The sequence below is a fragment of the Pezoporus occidentalis genome, unplaced genomic scaffold (assembly GCF_034315485.1).
Source record: "Pezoporus occidentalis ecotype Australia unplaced genomic scaffold, CSIRO_AGI_Poc_V1 ctg21, whole genome shotgun sequence".
In the NCBI taxonomy this organism is placed as follows: Eukaryota; Metazoa; Chordata; class Aves; order Psittaciformes; family Psittacidae; genus Pezoporus; species Pezoporus occidentalis.
This window is the reverse complement of record NW_026913964.1, coordinates 3,219,928-3,237,936: the sequence shown is the minus strand read 5'-3', so window position 1 is coordinate 3,237,936 and position 18,009 is coordinate 3,219,928. Positions and strand designations below refer to the sequence as shown.

Here is an 18,009-nt window from a genome sequence, read left to right as displayed (position 1 = left end):
GGTACTCGTGAGACTAATCATATGCAGGATATTTATTTTCAAAGTTTGCTGAAAAGCTGGGGAAAGTGCAAAAAAAGCTTAGTAATTATTCAAGATCTAAAGAAAATGCCTTATAGTAGAAGACTTACAGTGCTCAAGCTGTCTGATTTACTGAAAATGAGATGACTTGATTTATTACTTGATTAATGAATTGGTGCTGTTGGAGGCATAAAACACTAGCAGGAAAGGCCTATGAGCAGACTAAGTTTTACTGAGGACTGAGTGCATGAAAGCCAGACAAATTCAAGTGAAGAATGAGACATAGAAAATGATTAACCACTAGAACAAGCTAACGTACCAAATTCTTCAGACTAGACACTTTTCTTATTGGCCTACAGCCAACTACAAATTGTCAAGCATGAGTTATAGCAGTTAATACTGGAATCTATCCATGAAAATTAATGGTCTACGATATCAAAGAGGTCATTCTAGGCAACAGCGATCTCTGAGACCCATTGTACTGTAGGAGAGAGATGTATTTATTAATTATTATGATGATGTCAATAAGCGGTAGCTAAACATGCAACTTTCCCTCTGTTCTGCCCTTTAAGTGCTGCTATTTAATGATAACAAGATGAATTAATGTTGTCAAGATAACTAATGAGAGAAACTGGAGGACTGTAAAAGTCCACGATCAATTTTCCCTTTTTAGATATTCAAGTAGATGATCACTTTACCAGTTGGACTGGCATAATACAGGGGAAATATAAGTTGCTGGGTGACTTTCTTTTGCTTTTTTTGTTCCTCTGACTAGAAACTTCTTTATTTGGCTGACATGAGCTTATGGTAAGAAAGTAACCTGGCCTCACACGCATGTCACATTAACAAAAACAGCCAAAGTATTTTTGGAAGAAATGAATGGAAGTGAAGATGCCAAAAACAAGCTCTTACCCAGAAAAGTAAAAAAAGAACAACAACCCAGCCAAACAACAAACCCACAACACTGCCATAGGAGGCAATGTTTTTAACATTATTTTGATGCTTGAATACAGGAGTCTCCTTTGCCAAAGTGATATCTGATGTTCATACCACCAAAACAAATACACATGAATTGGTGTTAATTTGATATTGAGGATATCTGGGTGGCTAAATGCTTTTAAGCATCCGGCCTGTGAGAACTTTCATTCTATATAATCCCAAAGCACTTTGGAGGCTTCCACGGCTCTAGGGCAAAGCATGGGTGCCACTGATAGAGCCTTTCAAAGTAACAGTTTAAGAAAGAAGCTGAAGAATTTCATTGCTAATGCAACTTCAGGAGAAATTCAGGGAATTAATGCAAGAGGGGAAATGATGGAAAAGACAAGGGTTACAATACAAAAAAAGATAAATGAAGAAGGCAATTAAATTGTATGAATGAAATTGAAAAAGTGTTTCTCTGAGATTTGAAATTATGTGGAAAGTGGATGAGTCAAAGGAATATATAAAAGCTATTCAGAGCTAAAAATCACGGTTTGACTCTCTGCTTCTGTGTATCAAATGTTCACAATGAGCTGCTCGAGAACATTCCACAGGCCAAGAGCTTTTTGAATAACAAAAACATCTGAGATGAACAAAAGCTGTTCACAAACAGTGCTGAAACAGCAAGCGAAGTGACTAAATCTGTCAGATAAGCTGTCTACATAAATACAAGTTATCTACCTTGCCCTTCTCCATTGCTCCAAATCTTCTTCATTTTTATATGGTAACCCTTGTCTTTTCCGTAATTTCACTCATCCATTCTCCTCCTCTCCTTCATTTATTATCACTACTTGACTAATATTTGAGAATTTTATTGTAAGTGACTCCAAGCAGACACTTGTCAGTTTACCGCTGTGCAGAGTACTTTCCATACATGTCATGTTGTATAAATAAAAATTACAGCTCAGAAATATTTAGTATCTCAATTATATTTTACAGTATAATGTGTACCAGAGACACTGTATGAAATAGAATTATTTATTGTAATTATCCCATCTCTCATACTGACATTCAAAAGCATTTTACGCAAATCGTGTGCCTTCTGTCTTCTCTCTCGCAGTTCCGTAGCTAGCTTAGAGTTACATGATGTGTCAGGGAAGCACTAGCATCAGGGTTTTTGGCATTCTAGAAACCTTTCTAATGTAACACCTCTTTGCTTATCCTGCTATTTACCGGCGTGTCTCAAAGCATTCTAGAAAAGGAAATGTGTTTCCTCTTTTACAGATGGGGAAACAAAAAAATAGAGAGGTGAATTTGAGGGCATTGAGAACATCAGAAGCATGTCTGTGAACACAACCGAAGTCTCTAGGGCTCCAGTTTCCTGGCATTTTTGAAAGGCAGCACTTCTCCACAAAATAGATCATTGGATCAGGTTCAACTGCACATGTCATGATTTGTATAGTGGCTTGCCTCTCCCCAGAACAACGTTTGCATTTTGCTAAACCTGGCAAAATAACAGAAAACAGAGTTGTTCCCAAAGCCTCCAGGATCTATAATTTGCTTTTCTTCTGCCCCCAAGTCCCCACAATAGAAAAAAACTAAGGTTTCTTTTATTTTTATCAAATATTCAAGCAAATACAGGCTTACTTAGTCAGACATCAGTCATACCTCTGGTAAATCTTGCCTGCTGCTTGTTGTAGAAGAAGTTGCAGGCTGCTTTGTTCTGAAGAACCTGTCTGGCATCTAATCCACATGAAGGCAAAAGTTGCAGGAGGTAGTGGAGGATACTAGCGCTCTGCTGAACAATTTATCTATCAGTTCAAAGAGATGATCCCTGAACAACAACCCAGAGAAAACTTGAAAGCTTTGAAAGTCTGTGAAAGTGTCATTCCCATGGATACCTTCAATGGGAACACTCCCTTCACACAACAGGGCTTCCCTAAACAGGCTACCCTGACAGTAAGGGATGCTTTCCTGCACGGCACTTCGGTAGCATCTCTAAGGAGTAAGTTTCCTATCCACTGTGTATAGTTTCAGAGCTAAGCTCTCACCAAGCCAGAAGGTATAGCAGGTATCTATTACAGAAAAATATCTTGAAGATTAAAGCAGACTTCACTATTACAATTCATACCAAGAGGAAAGAACATGCTCTGAGTAAGGAAATTATTTCAGCAATCACAGAGAGAAAGGCCAGAGTTTTCAAAAATAGCTTTGGGTACCTTGGGAATTGCTGCCCAGCCTTTAAGTGTTGAGGCTGATCCCAAGGACAGGACCTTAATGGCAGAGACTGGCACATGAACAAATGCTGAGAGAGCTTCACTTTTGGGCAGAGATATATTAAGAACCTGCATGGACCTAACTCCTGCCTCAGCCCCTTTGTGAATCATGCACTTTGTCAGGGGTGACAAATATGGTGCCAATGTTTGAAGCTATAAAAGAACTTAAGTGTATTTTGATACAGCCTAAACGGTACGAAAAAAAAGTCCCTGCTACAAGCGAAAGAAAGAAGAGAGGAACCCATCAGACCAGGGAGATTCCTCCAGCTTGACAGAATCATTCTGAAAATTCCCTTCACACTTCCTTCAATAAACTCACCAAATGAGTGAAGGCAGTGAAAATCCATGGCTTGTATTTTTTCTACCCTCAACAAAAGATAAAGGAATCAACTTCCATGTTATTGGATGAAGATGCATGCTGATCTGAGGCAGCATGTGATTTGTGTTATTCTTCAAAATGCACTTCCTACTTCAGGGATTGGAAAAACATTTGTCACCACAGTAAGCGGGAGCTGCCTCTGGGAAAAAAAAAATAGTGTTTGTTTTTTTTTTTTTGCAGGCATCAAGACTCAGTTTCCTGACAGAGAAGCCTGTTTTAGATGTACATCCGTGAGGTGTCTATTCAATAAACACAGAGCAGCTCCTCTCTTTTCTATATACCTATACAGCCAAGGAGATGAAATTCCCAATTCCCAGTTGTAGGACCTCCTCAGGCAAACAGGAGAGAAAAAGCCAAACCTCCCCAAGGAGGGGAAAACTGATTTCAGCCTGAGAGGTTTTAAACAATTGTGATGAAGTTTTCCATTATGGCTGTCTCTTTCAAAGCACCGGCTGGCTGGAGTCAGGCTGAACCAGGACTAGGCAGAGAATGGGGAGTGTTACAGGGTAAGATTCCCATTTCATTTGTTGCAGAATCCGTTAGAATATAGAGAGTGAGGCAGGAAATTAGAGTAAAGGCGATGTAATGAGCCAGGCGGTTAAACCCTATTCTGGAAAGCTGGATCCCATTCCTCATTGGTCCCTAAGCAGTACCAGACAAGTCACTTGGACTAAACCAGTAAGACTAATGGAGGTTCCTGATTTTCTAGGTGCTCCTTTTTCTAGACTGGGGCTGGATTTACAGAAGGGATGAGCATGCACAACTGGAATGTAAATATAAGAAGCCATATGAAACTAAATTCTTGGGGGGGGGAAAGATGCTATGAATCTCAGATTTATGATTCCTTTTAACTGCAACATGTCTGATCTTTAAACCCCAGTCTGCAAAGTGAGATCTTTACCTCACTGGGAATGACTACACTGGCAGAAATATTTGTGATGCACTCAGATACCAGTGACCACATTAAAGAGTTCCTGAAGAAATAAGTCACTCTCTCTTCAATGTAACAGTTGTGTCATAAAGAAAACACAAATTACATTGAGGGAATAAGCTCTGCCAGACACAAAATGGGTGAGTGAGGAACCAAGCTGGGTATTGCTGCACTGCACTCTTTGAGTGTGCCCAGATACAAGAGTACAGTAGCAAGCAAATATGATTATGCTGCTTTCTAAGATGCTTCCATATAGTCAGGTGTGATGCTGCACTCAAATGAATAAATCCTTCCAGAACCAGACAGGATGGTGCAGAGACATCTGAGCTGGCTTTGGACACACATATAGAGGAATGAGATCAGGTGTTATATACAATCTGTGTTATTTCAGATTAAGGCAACGCACACATGATGGGATTATGAGATCATTAATAAGATCAGTTACATCTCCTGTGCCTGTTTACAAGCTGCTGCAGAAGGGCTAGAGCATACTTAGGTCAGTACAAACTCTTTTCATCTGGGAGCCAGATTCCTGCATACAAGACTGGATGCTCTGCAAAGAACAGTGCTCACTGCCGGCACCAGGCCTTGGGGAGCTCAACCCTTCTGGTGAATGAACGCCTGACAAAAGGGGCTTCTAGAAAACCTCTCTTCTTTGTCCAGGAGGTTCATCCTACTCCCATTTCCATCATATTATAATCTCAACTCCACTGTTCTTTTTCTCTTCCATTACTAGCTCAGGCTGAAAAAAAACAAGGCTGGACAGAAAGATATCAGCTTTTCTGGAGCAGCTAATGCAGATGGAGAGAGCAGAACAAGCTGTCAGGTATACAGAATCACCACCAGGTGCTTGCCCTGACATTTCTCCCTCCTGCTTGTCCCTTCAGCACAGTATAGCATTTGTCTTCATTCCCCTCACCCCTGCCTCCTTCTTCCTCCCTTCTCATTCTGGGATACTTTCCTGTTTCCCTACCTCCTCCTTTCTCTGCTTGCTGTGACTAGACAGGAGAATACAGATTTATGTATTCCCTACATGTGCTTCCTATTTTTCCTAGTCCATCTCTGGCTGTTGATTTCTCCTTCTCGTAGGTGAGTACCTCTTAGAGCTCTTCTTCCTTTTTCTTTGACCTTTCCTCTCCTTTTTGTAAGGCATTCTCTCCTCTCATGCTGTGAAATGTTCATGCTGTCTCATACTGTGAAATGATCTCTCTCATGCACTCTCTCAACTACTCTCTCTATCAGTCCTCAGTGCTTTCTAAATGATGCTATTTCACAATAAATACATAAGTTCTGCATTCATACTGCTGTCCTCTGTAGCTGCCTAATCGTATGTGGTATTTTAAAGGTGCTTCTTAGAACATCAAAAATGCCTTAGCTATCTTAGCATTTTCCTTCTTGACTGTTGTGATATATATAAAACAGCTGGGTTTTTTTAATCCATCTTGAGGTCACCAGCACACGCAGTGTTGTCCTAGCCTGCGCAGCTTGGTCACTGAGGTAAGTCTAGCTGTGCATTTTTCTCCATTTCCCCTTTAAAACACTCCATCTTTCTGATACTCCCGCTCTCGCAGTGAGATTGTGCAATCAGGTGACACGGTGACAGGCTGTTTTGCTGCACTGTGGCATCCTCTAGTCTCGGAGCAGCCACAGTGGTTTGTACACAGAGCTCCGCAGGTGAACGCTGGTGGGCATGCCAGCCAGTCACTTGGGCACTGCTGGGGTACAGAGCAAGGCAAAGCCATGGCATTTTCTGAGTATGCAGCATCTGCTGGCTCTGCAGTTTTGGGGGCTGAAGGAGTAGCCTCTCAAGAGAATACCTGTCTTTGAGAGAGTCACTGTGGCCAGACATCCTGAGAATCCTTCATTATAATTGCCTCAGGGCCTGCACAGATTCGATGTTGCCTCATCATTGGGATCATCTATTATTGATATCAGAAATGCTGAGTCATTAAACAGAGGTCGTAGAAAGCTCCTTATTCTGCTAAAAACATTAGCTCATCATTTCTGGTACTACAGAAGGCAGGAGAGACCACGAAGCCCAGTGCCTGTGACAAAGAAAATGTGGACTGCATCAGAGGCCCGGTAAGAACAGACAAGAGCCCAGTCGGTAGCTAATTGAGAAAGGCAGGGTGTTGCATAAAGACAACTCCCTGAGCTCAGGATCAGCTGCTGTTTCTAAGCCTGTGTCACCTCAAGTTACCATTTCACCCCACAATATTCTCATTTTTCTCTCTGTAAAAGACCAAAATTAAAAATCTCCTCATTTCTGTCTGAAGCACTTCAGAGGCATTGGCTGGCTAATCCTCACTGCCGAGAGGAGCTATTTACCTCCTTTTTTCACGAGGAAGCCAGAGTACACAGGGGTCATATGTTTCCTCGTGAACTCTGGTTCAGGATTAGAGATCAGGACAACGCAATCCTAGAGAAAGGCATTTTCTTCCTGTGTTCTCATGCTGCTGAAGATTTAATGTAGCAAGAGAAAAGACTGTAATTTATTTCACTACTTGCACATTAAATTTACTTTCTTACTTCTCTTCCTCGGGTAATTTTCTGAATCTGAAGAGATCATTCTGGGTGGAAAAACGCTTATTGTAGAGATTATGTTTCACTATTTTAACAGTGAAGCTGCAGACATATATTTCCTTTGATAATTGTTCATTTCCTGCACTGCAGGGATGTCCTGTCAGCATCCAGATTCAACAGCAGGCACACGGAGGTTATAACCCTTAGCTGCTCGGGGTTTGCGTTTGTATTTGTTAGGGATTTCTTTAGAGGGTAAAGAACGGGAAAAGCTGTCACACACGCCGTGTGCCCAGCCCGAGCAATCGCCACAGGATTGCGGAGCTCTCTGAGCAGGGTGTTACCGCCGAACACCTGCGCACCGGCACGATCCGCTTCTCTGGGGTGGCAGTTCCCTCCCGTGGGCTCCCCTCGTCAGGTCTAGGCTCTCTCTGCTCCCTGCACTGATCCCGCCGAGCCTCGGGGGAACCACCGGGCCGGGGTCCCCCGACTGCTCACCGGCCGAAGCCGCCGCAGGTCCGCGGGAGGGTGGGGGCTGGCGCCCGGTGCCCCGGAGGAAGGCCGGCTGGGGCCGGGCCGCTGCCGCCTCCGCCCAGTCGCTGTGGGGGCAGTGCGGGGCAGTACGGAAAGAGTTAAGGGAAGGTGGCGGGGCAGGCCGGCTGTCGGAAGCGAGCATGTGCAGACTGCAACCGCATCCATACTACGGGCGAGTATCACTGGCACACTTCACCTCGCGCCGCCGGCCGCAAGGCACGCATGGACACCGGTGAGGCAATGAACCGCGGAGCGGCTGGTGGAAGGTGGGGTGGGGGGAGCGCTGAGCCGCGGCACTGGCACCTGCTCGCTGCCCACCGCCCGCCGCCTTCCCCACTCCCGCCCCGCCGGTAGGTGCACGGCTGCCGCGGCGGCCTCCCCGCAGCCGGGCGGCGGCGGGAGATGCGCTGCCCGGGGCGGAAGGCAGGGGCTGGCGCCCGGCGCCGTTGGTTTCGCTTTGTGGCGGCAGGAGGGCCGTGCCGCCTCTGCCGGGCTGCGGCCGTGCTTCCCGCCCGGCGGCCGCCGGCCCGAGGGAAACAAAGACGGGCGGCCGAGCGCTAGCCTCCCCGCCCAACAGCGGGACCCCCAGCGGGCCCCGGGGCGGTGCGGCGGGGCCTGATCACAGGGTGTCGCCCCCTCCTGGGCAGCGGGGCCGGACAGCGCGGCCTGAGGCAGCGGCGTCCTCCGCGGCCGGGCCCCGCCGTGAGCAGGCGGGGGTTTTGATCGGGAGCCCCTGGCCCGTCTGGGAGGTGCTCGGGGCTCTGGGGAACAGGGTGGAAGAGTTGTTGAATTGGAGCTGCTTTTCACTGGAAAGTGCCCCTTTATGGCAAAAATGAAGTGGTTTGAAACCTCTTTTTGTATTGGTTTCAGTAAAACTTTATTCCCGGAGAGAGATCTGAAACAGCCCAGTGTTTGCAGAACAGGACTGGGAGATGAGGGCTAGCTGTGGTCCTCTGTCCTCTCAGTGACTTTTCTGTAACCTTGTGAATTACTGGGGTGTGTAAAGCCCGGAGGTCAGGGACCCAGGCATTGCAATCAGCTGAAAATGAGAGATTTTCTTTTTTTTTCCTTTTCCTTCTTTTTTTTTTTCCTTTCTTCTTTTTCTTTCTTTTTTCTTTTCTTTTTTTTTTTTTTTTTTAATGTAGGTTAGTCTCAAAGTGTTTGGTTTTGGCATGGAGAACTATTTGGAATAGCTGAATTCTAGCAAAATGAAAAAGCTTGATTCCTTCCTAACCCCAGTCCTTGTGCTAGGGTTTTGAAAATCATCTCTGGGGTGCTTAGGAGCAGGGATGCTGGAAGGCTGGCCTGTCCCGCTCAGCTTGAGCCGTAGCCTTACAGTAGCACTTCCTAGACAGCGCTTGGTCCAAAACTGCCAGGGAACCACGAACTTGTTAAGCCTCCTAATTACGCAGCAGAAGCAGTGAAACGTGTCACATGAAATATTTCATATTGTTCTCTGACATCATTTATTTGACAGGTTTGCCCTGTTTCCCTCTTGATTCTGAGAAAAAAAGCACTCCCTGAAGGAGCTGATTTTTTTCACAGGCAAGGTGGTAAGAGCTCCATGACTGCCATGGCTGTGTGTGTTGGGGGGTTGTAAGAACAGATAGCCCCAAAAGCTTTATTCTGTGGCTTCCAGGAATGCAAATTCATTATTATATATACTGCATCAGTTAGAGATGGGGCTGGCTACTGTTTGGTGGTAAATAGGAAGTCCTGAAAAGAAGAATTACCATAATGTTATTAGGAAACAGGAAAGGAAGAGTTACTGACATGGAATTATAAATGCCTGTAGCCACTTATGACCAACACTGAGTAAGACCTTGTAGAAAGCCTGTAAGACACTCTGTCCATGGCACATCCTGAAGATGTATTCCAGCATCTGGTCCCAGTGAGTAGGTGTGACCTCTTCCATGTAGGGATGTCAGTTTTTCTGTGTGTGGTGACAACAGCTCACTGCTGTGGACAAATTAAGATTGTCCACTTAAACTGAAAGTAGGTATTTTCCCCCTGAAGAGCTTCGTGCGTATGTCTGCAAATTTCATAGTTCTGTGTGGAGATTCCCACTGAAGAACATGGGTGTCCCCCTGTTTGTAGAAGGGGAAACTGGGGGACAGGAGGGTGACATTTAACAAGTAGACGTCAAATTGAAACACAAGGTTAACTCCGAATTGTTTACCTAGTAGGTATGGCAGCTTCCTAAACAAAGTTCAGAAGTGTTACACGCAGCGTATTCAATGTCTATGAAACATTTTGAGATCCTCTGATCACAAGCATATTGAAAAAGGAAGTAGTTATCATCTGGTAGAAAGGAAATGGAGGGGCAAGCAGGTGTTGAGGTAGAACTGCTTGTGACTGCATAATATCCCCTTGCTGAAGCTCTCGCAGCACATCTGTAGTCTGTAGCCTTGGTCAGGACTGCTGTTCCCACTCTGCTGTGGGGTGATGGTGGAGGCAGAAAATAAGCTGCTTTGCTTGGAGTCTAGACCTTGGCATTCTTGTGGGAAGTTCTTACAGCCTTTTACAGAAATGTAACAGAAGTTATGGCTAGCTTATTGACATGTGGGTTGACAGCAACCTCTATCTCTGCATACATATGGAAATGATACCTGAGAGTGGAGATTCTGCAGTTTTGCTGACAGCGTCATAATGTGACGTGGTGCCAAGTAGTGAAAGGCAAATTTAACCTTGAGAGAAGATGCAGAGGGTCCTAAGGAGTGAAGATGTAAGGATCCCTTTGACCTTGTAATTTGAGGATCTACTTATTCCCACACATCATGGGCTCTGGAGAGGAGTTGGTTTGGGGTGTCTTGGTAGTACCTGTCCATTTGGTCAGCTGTGCTCAGCTTGAATGTTTCAGGGGGGCCGACAGTCACTGCATTGTATCCAGGAAGGGTGTTTCCTCTCATGGTGTAATTAGGCAGATTAATTTATTTTTTGCCTTCCTCTGAAGCATTACAAATGAGCCACAATTGAGGACTGAGCATGCCAGGAAGGAGAAGGTATGGGGGAGTGGGGAAGAGGGAGAGAAGACTGCTTTTACCAGGGGAGGAAAAAAACCCATCTTCTTGCTGCATCGCATGCTTCGATAACAAGTCTTGTTTGTATCCTCAGAATTGTACTTGCCACAGTCTTTGTAGGTTTTCTCTTTCCTTTGCAGCATGGTCAGTCACTAAGGGTCATCTGTGTTAGACTTGTTTGAACAGTCCTTTTCCAGTTTTGGAGTTACCATGCTGGCTGTTGGCATGATTTTTTGTGCTTTTTTTTTTCTTTTTTTTTTTTTTGTCCATGGTATGCAAATCTAATCTCCTTAAACTAAAGGACTTGGGTCCTTATCCAAGTTACTGAGCTCTGTTGCAAGAAACTGCATGAAATTTTAATAAACTGTGATATGTATGAGGTTGTCTAGCTTTTGGGCAGACAGTCTGTTCTGTTCTTAAACTTTCTGACAGCGGAAAGAAGTTTTTCCTCATGGAAGATGAAGAAAAAGTATCCCCAGAAAACTTCTAAAAAAAAGAAGCATAATATATTTAGGAGTCTTAGTAGTGGCATGAGGGAGACCTGTTTGCTCTGATGATGAAATCATAGCAGTAATGGGAAACTTTATTGTTGCCAATCCTACCTTAGGGTTCTTTGTTTCTGGATTGCCTTTAACAAATGCCATGCTTAAGAAAATGAAATTAAGTTGTTGTGTTGTTTTCTTTTTTCAGGCTCAGGCAGCCTGCTATTACATGGTAAGACAAGAGAGGTAACAACATGACTAATTAAAGGGCAGCAGTGCTTCATTCCCTAGGGCCAATTATTCTGCAGAAAATGGGTCAATTACTTAGAGAAATTGTTTGCCAGCAGGAGGCAAAGCCTCTGTTCCCACTCCTCACCTTCCTTTTGTGGGAAGCAGTGCCCACCTCTACAGGCAGTTGCAATACCTTGGTAAGCTTTCACATGCCAGAGCAATGTCCTGCAGATGGGGAAATGGCACCTGAGCAGACTTGTATGTGGTTCTTTCTGTCATGTGTTCCTGTATAGCTGCAAGGGAAGCAGTGTCCAACAAAGGTGTTCCTGGGTTGGATCTGGAGGAAAGACATGGAACTGAACAATACAAGTGGCAGTTCTCTTTCAAAATAAAACCTGGCTATTGTAAAAGGTGAAGTATGGTATCTTTCCTTACTTCTGAAAGAAGATTGATCATCTAGGTAGCTGATGTTTTCCAACATGAAAGGTATTATCTACTTGTGGTTTGCTTGGTATGGGTTTGTAAATGATACCCTTTCTCTTTTCAGATCTGCTTCCTGTATGCATTTTTGTATTCTGTGCTGACTACTGGCTGACCACGTTGCTTGCCTTTAGCTATGCAGGCTCAGTGCAGACCAGGTCGGGGAGCATAGGGCTGGTTTGCCTTGTATGTCAGAAATAAACTGGTCTGCTTTTCACATTTCTGTGATGGCACATGAGGCAGGATGGTTTCTGAGCTCCTAGGTAAGGTGGTTGTGCAGGCAACTAGAAAGAATCCTGAAAGAAAGCCAGACTTGGCAAAGGCTTTGGCTCTGCAGGAACAGATTACCAGCATCTATGCCAATTGGGAACAACATGCTCTTTCTGGTTAGTTAGAGGTCTACATTCCTGATTGTAAATGATACACCCAATAATGTCTAGCATGAGCCAGAGCCTTTGCACCTTGCAGTCCAGCTGAAACAAGTATCGAAGACTATGCAGGTGCATGCTGCTCTTTAACATGTCCTTAGAGGCTAAATAAAAGCTAGATTACTTTAGGGATCTGTTTGTAGACATCTTGAGTGAGAATACCTATCAGTTACTAGTTCAGAGGTGTCTAATCTTTGCATATAGGAGAGAGGTATTTTATGTTACTGTTTCTTTTGTTCTGGATTTTTATTAGTGTCAGTGCACAAGAGTTCACCACAACCTTATTTCAAAACTCCCCCGCCTTCGCAGGCTTCCGTCAAAGCTGGATTAAACAACTGAGTGAATCTTCCCTAGCACAAATGTGTGCTGTCTTGCTTTCATTGCATAAGATCCAAGCACTGGTAGTCATTAGATAAGTGTTAGTAGCATAGAGTAGTGAAGCTACTGTTTGACTCCTTCCTTGCTGGATCTTTGCTCTCAGGTGTGCCATATTGAAGGCAGCCTACATGAAGAACATCTGTGGAGCACCTTTCTGTCTCATTCTCCTTGACTCTGCCAGGAGCACGAAGGAGACAATGAAGTATTTCTGAAGGAGGAAGCTCTTTAGCATGGCAAGCTGTGGCATAATGCTGTGTGTACTGCTGTGTGCCTTTTGGGGATGAGGAGTCTGTTTTGTTTTGACTTTTTCACCAAGAATAGGTGCACGGAAGATAGTCAAACCTATTTGGCTCCACCAGCTTAATCTGGGCTGAGAATTCTTGCTTGGGGCTGTGTCTGTGTGGAGCTCTAGGTAACCTAGAGTAGTGCCTTGCTGCTTGCAGTGCTTGATGACTGTGGTATGTTTGGCTGTTTTCTCTTCTGCTAGCCAACCTAGCAACGCTGGGCTTGCTTAACCTGTGGGACACTTTGGTCCATGAATTTTGTGTCGGTGGAGGTTTAATTTAGCGATGCTTCCAGTAAGTTCTAGAGGAAGAGTTACTACTTTTTGTCATTTCTCGTGTTTTCAAGATGTGTATATAGTTTCCCTTAGTGGCATGATAGAGACCATGTGATCTGGTTTATTTTGATCCAGCAGTTCTTTCCAAGGCAGATCTTGCAATTAAAGCTTTTAAGTGGAAGTGGACTGGCACAAGAGCTGCAGGATGTAGGGCACAGTTTATAAAAATGCCTGCATATCTACTTGGAAGAGAGGAACCAGTGTGAAGGTAATGTAATGATTCCTTGATTCCTTAGTAATACAGAGCTTGGCTTTTGGTTTTCCTTTGCTGCTTAATACTTTACCATGGAGATGAGATACTGAGTTTCCAAAACATCAGCTTCAGTCACTTGAGCGGACAGAGGGTACCATTGGATCAGGAGTGCTCTGGGCAGGTTTAAGCCATTGCCATTTTATGCAACGGAAGACTCAGGTGCATATATAAAGTAGGCAGTTTATTATGTTATGTTATATTGGCATGTAATTTGTGGTTGTGCAAAAGACGCTTCTAGACTCCAACTCCTCTTGTTAGATGATTATATCCTTTTGGAAACAGTGCCTCAATTTGATGTTTGTATTGTGAGGTATTACTGCTCACCATAGAGGCAACTAAATGTTTAATTCTTTTATGGATTAGCTAGAATGTAATTAGTTTTTCAAAGATGAGATCAATAAGTAGAGCATGTCGATTTCTAAAAATGTCACGTATGCACATATGCTGATTCACCTCTGATTTTTATGATACGAGCTTCAAGAGCTGTGGTAATGCTTAGTGCTCCAACTCCAAGTTGGGGTATGCTACCTTGTGAGGGGACAGTGGGAGTAGGTTATGTTTTCTTTTTTCTTCTGAGTGTCACATTCTGATGAGAAAAATGCAGTTTTCATGATTTGAGGTACATTTTTGAGAAACAAGGACTAGACAATGTCATGACAATGATTAAAATTTGCTACGCTTTGGACCAGGGCTCAGAAACATTTGGAGTACTAAAAAGTTGTAAGTGCTAACACCAGCACTTCCACTGCGTCTTTCATATGAGAATCTCTCTATCCGTAATGAATTTTCAGTGTGTCTCTGCAAGGCTGGTATTATTAGTGTCATTTTGCAGACAAGTAGATAAAATAAAATGCTTGTATAAGCACATTCAGCAAGCCAGAAAAAGGCAGGGATAAAATTTGGAAATAACAGTGTTTCAACCTGGTTTTGAGCTACTCTCTTGTATTGTCTCTTTTGCCAGGAAAGAGACTGAAGGCATTAATTTTGGTAGCTCCCCCCTCCCTTTTTTGCCATTGGATCAGACAGCATAAAACTGAGACATTATTATGCAACATATCTAAGTGTGCATGTGATACTTGAAAAATGGTAATCAGATAAGTTGCTAGGCAACGGTACCCTGCTCTCAATTACCAAAAAGCCAGTGAGTTTGCTTTCCCAATGTGACATGTGTTCTGTACTTCTTCATAAAGCAAGTGTAGGTGGAGTTTTGTAAGAGTTGCTCCTTTTTAACTCGCCTCCTGCTTATCCTGCCATATTGTGAGACCAGATTTGACCCCAGTTTTAGGGAAGTGTTCACAGAGCCTGAAATCAACAGAAAAAAATGTTAAATGAGCTCTTAAAGATAATGAAGTGTATATAAATAACTAACCATTCCCTCCCATGTGTCTGTGGGTCTTTGATGGTTCAGCAGCTTATGAAAATTAGTCCATAACTCATCCTTGGGACCATGAAAAATAAGAAAATTATGAGAGATTTATGTTAGAAGGTAGATGGGAGGGGTATGTGGAAGTCTTAAAACACTCAGTGGCCTGATGGCCCAAAAATGTTGCAAGCTGTGGTAATGCATGAAAACCTGAATGTGAACCCAGCTGGTTCATTGGCATTGCCTTAGCAGTAACAACATTGAAGGAACATAAGCAGGGATGAGTGTACACAAAGGAAAAAGTGAGAGTCTAATAATGTAAGACAGATCTAGCAGCACAAGGGAGTTTGAGCGTGTTAGTTTGAAACCCAAGTTTCAGGGATTTTTTTTCTTTTCCTTTTTTTTTTAACAGATTGCAGCATAACAACAACAAAAGCTAAAGTCTATTGGCAGTTATTCTAAACACATTTCTGCTTTTAGCAATAAATAACCACAGAAGCATTTGCAGATACTGTAGTTGTGTGTGTGGGTGCAGGCATCTGCCCAAGCCTCTTCAGCTATTTGGGGGTAGCATGGCTTTTAAAAGAAATCTGAAACTCTGGAGGACTAATGTGCTTCTCAAGGCTTTGCCAGTTTTCAGTTGAGATAAGTGACCTTATCACCTGGAGGTATCTGGGAAAGGATGCTCCTAATCTTGGAAATCACTTGTTTTCCTCTGGTAACTGCAAGCTGTTGCTTTACAGAGCTGTTTTCCAATTGTTTTGTTGTTGTTCCAGAAGAGAGGCGTTTCCTTTTCAGGAGGTGGGGACTGTGTAGCAGTGCATGCCCTCTGTGTCTCTCTGAGGTAATTCAGTCCTTAAAGGAAGGAAATTCAGACAAATCTTTCATGTTTTGTGCTCTTGTCTACTAGTCTAGGTTCAGAGATGTTCATATCCCAGCTGGTCTTTGTGCAGGTTCAAAAGTCCTCATCAGTAGGTGTGTTGGGACTTCAGTTGAAAGAGAAATCTACGTCACCCTTTGTGTAAGTCCTGCCAGAGCAGGTTTCTGAGGAGACAGATGCTCACTTTCTGTTTGCACTTTCTTCCCAGGACAATCCCAGATAAGTCACGGAGCAGTGCTGTGACTTGGTTTCTCTGTCAGACAGTTTATCACTGGGTAGCTGCATGGAACTGAGCTTTCTTTTTTGGAGCACTCTGGGAATAATGAAATATAATACTGAAATAGACAGTTGAAGGAACACACAAGAAACTACTTTCCACGAATTTGCTTTCTGTTTTCTTTGCTTGTTCTTTGTATTCTAGCTTCATGAGCACTACTGCTACTTTATGCTAATGTGCGGTCCCCAACCTGCTGACACCAGGAATGTTGGTGTCTGTGTCAGGAACAGTCAGATCATGGGCAAGTGCTGTTTTGGGAAGCCCGAGTCTGGCCTGCTAATGGATTTTAGATTTTAACTATTTCTGTACATGCAATTGAATGTTTTCCCTACAACAGACATTACAGGTTTTGAAGACAAAGTTCAACCTTAAGTTCTGCCTTTCTGCTCGCATGTGTTACAACATGGTCCTTGCTAATGAAGAGTTTCTTGAATTACTATTTTCTTTCAAGTGTAGATACATGCATAACTAAAGGTGTGGTTTTCCCAGCACTTTGCATTCATAGAACTGAAGGTTTTTTGGTGAAGAAGGAACTTATCCCTGCTGGACAGTGGCCTGTGAGCCAGATCTGAGAGGTGTTACAGCTGAGAACTAACAGGCGTTAGGATAGCATGGGGGTCGCATTCAGTGGCTGATGAGTTCCTTGGTCTGGCTCCTGGTGAAGTCCTGTGGGTGGCCTGAGCACTGGTGCCAGGGTGGGGGCTGACTGAGCAGGACTGTATTGTCCTAAAGTTAGGTTGGTTTTGAAGCCTTTTGGAGTGTTCATATTTCTGCACTGAAGGAGTTGGGAGTGTGTTGCAGTTGCTTATTTTGTATGATTTTTTTAGTCTTTTACAAAAATCACGTAGACAAGTAGGTTTGACTGTAAAAAGCATTCTCAGTGTTCTTGTGATTCCAGGGAAACACTTCTAAAAAATCTTGTTTGCATGTGTCTGATGAATAGTTCAGTGGAAACCTATATCCAGCTGTGACAAAATGCACATAATGAAAATAGAATACATGCAAATCATTTCTGGAAACATCAACTTTAGAACAATTTATACCAGAACTGGCTAACAACCAAGTTCTTTCCCGATTTGATGTAAAAATACCTGGCTGTTAAAACAGCAACTATTTCTCATGATAAGAGAGTCTCCAAAGTAGATGCAAGCCTCAGTACATAGGCAGAAAGTGTCTCTAGAATACCTGTGTTACATTGATGTAATTAGTGATTTTATGCTGTTCATCACTCCATTAATTTTGGTGGGAAGGTTTTTGTTGGGGGAGGATTAGTTATTTAATCCACATTTTTAATGGGGGTGGTTTTGTAGTCCATTATTATCTAAATAAAATTGTAATTTGTGTGGGGTTTTATATATATATTTTTTAAGGAAAATGTTTCTCTTGAATTCCTGTTGGACTTTGGTGCTCAAAAATTCTGACATTCATTAGGATATTGTGAAGATCCCATTTGTTACGGTCTGACACATAAATGTCCTTGCTCTAACTTCTTCACATGCAGTTAATCCATAAAAATGCTGTGTATGGACACGCCCTTGGAGTGTGAGATCTGTGAGGCTGACATGACTATGATGTTAGATACTTGTGTTGGAGCTGGCGCCCTGAGGCATGACTTCTGTGAAAACTGGGAGTGTGGCATCCTAAATGTCAGTGCATGAGGAGAAGTAGTACAGCCCCAGTTGATGGGCTCTGCTTGCTTGGGTCATGCAGCTTTGCTGCCCAAGCCCAGGATGGAGGTGAAACGCAGCTAGGTGACCAGAGTGGTGGGAGGAGGCAGCACCAGGGCCTGGAGGAACAGGTTGGGGTGGCAGTGGCAAGGGCCTGCTTACACAAAGGCCACACACTGTCCTGGAGTGGGGAAGGGAGGAGAAGAAAAGTGTGATGATTGGAGAAGTGAGGAGGAGAGAGGTGGGGGAGATAGGGAGGCAAAGTTAGGAAAGGGAAGATTGAGATTGAAAGGAGTCAGCAAGGACTATTTCGCATACTGGGAGATAGCTGGGAAAATAAAGCACTTTCTGGTAG

The 18,009-nt window shown here is 43.6% G+C and overlaps 1 long non-coding RNA gene across 1 annotated transcript in view; it reads right to left on the bottom strand.

Annotated features, from left to right (window-relative positions):
* The window catches only part of LOC134163952 (uncharacterized), a 392,100-nt gene that overhangs the window by 12,824 nt on the left and 361,267 nt on the right, over positions 1-18,009 (bottom strand). The gene's annotated exons all lie outside the window — the stretch shown is intronic.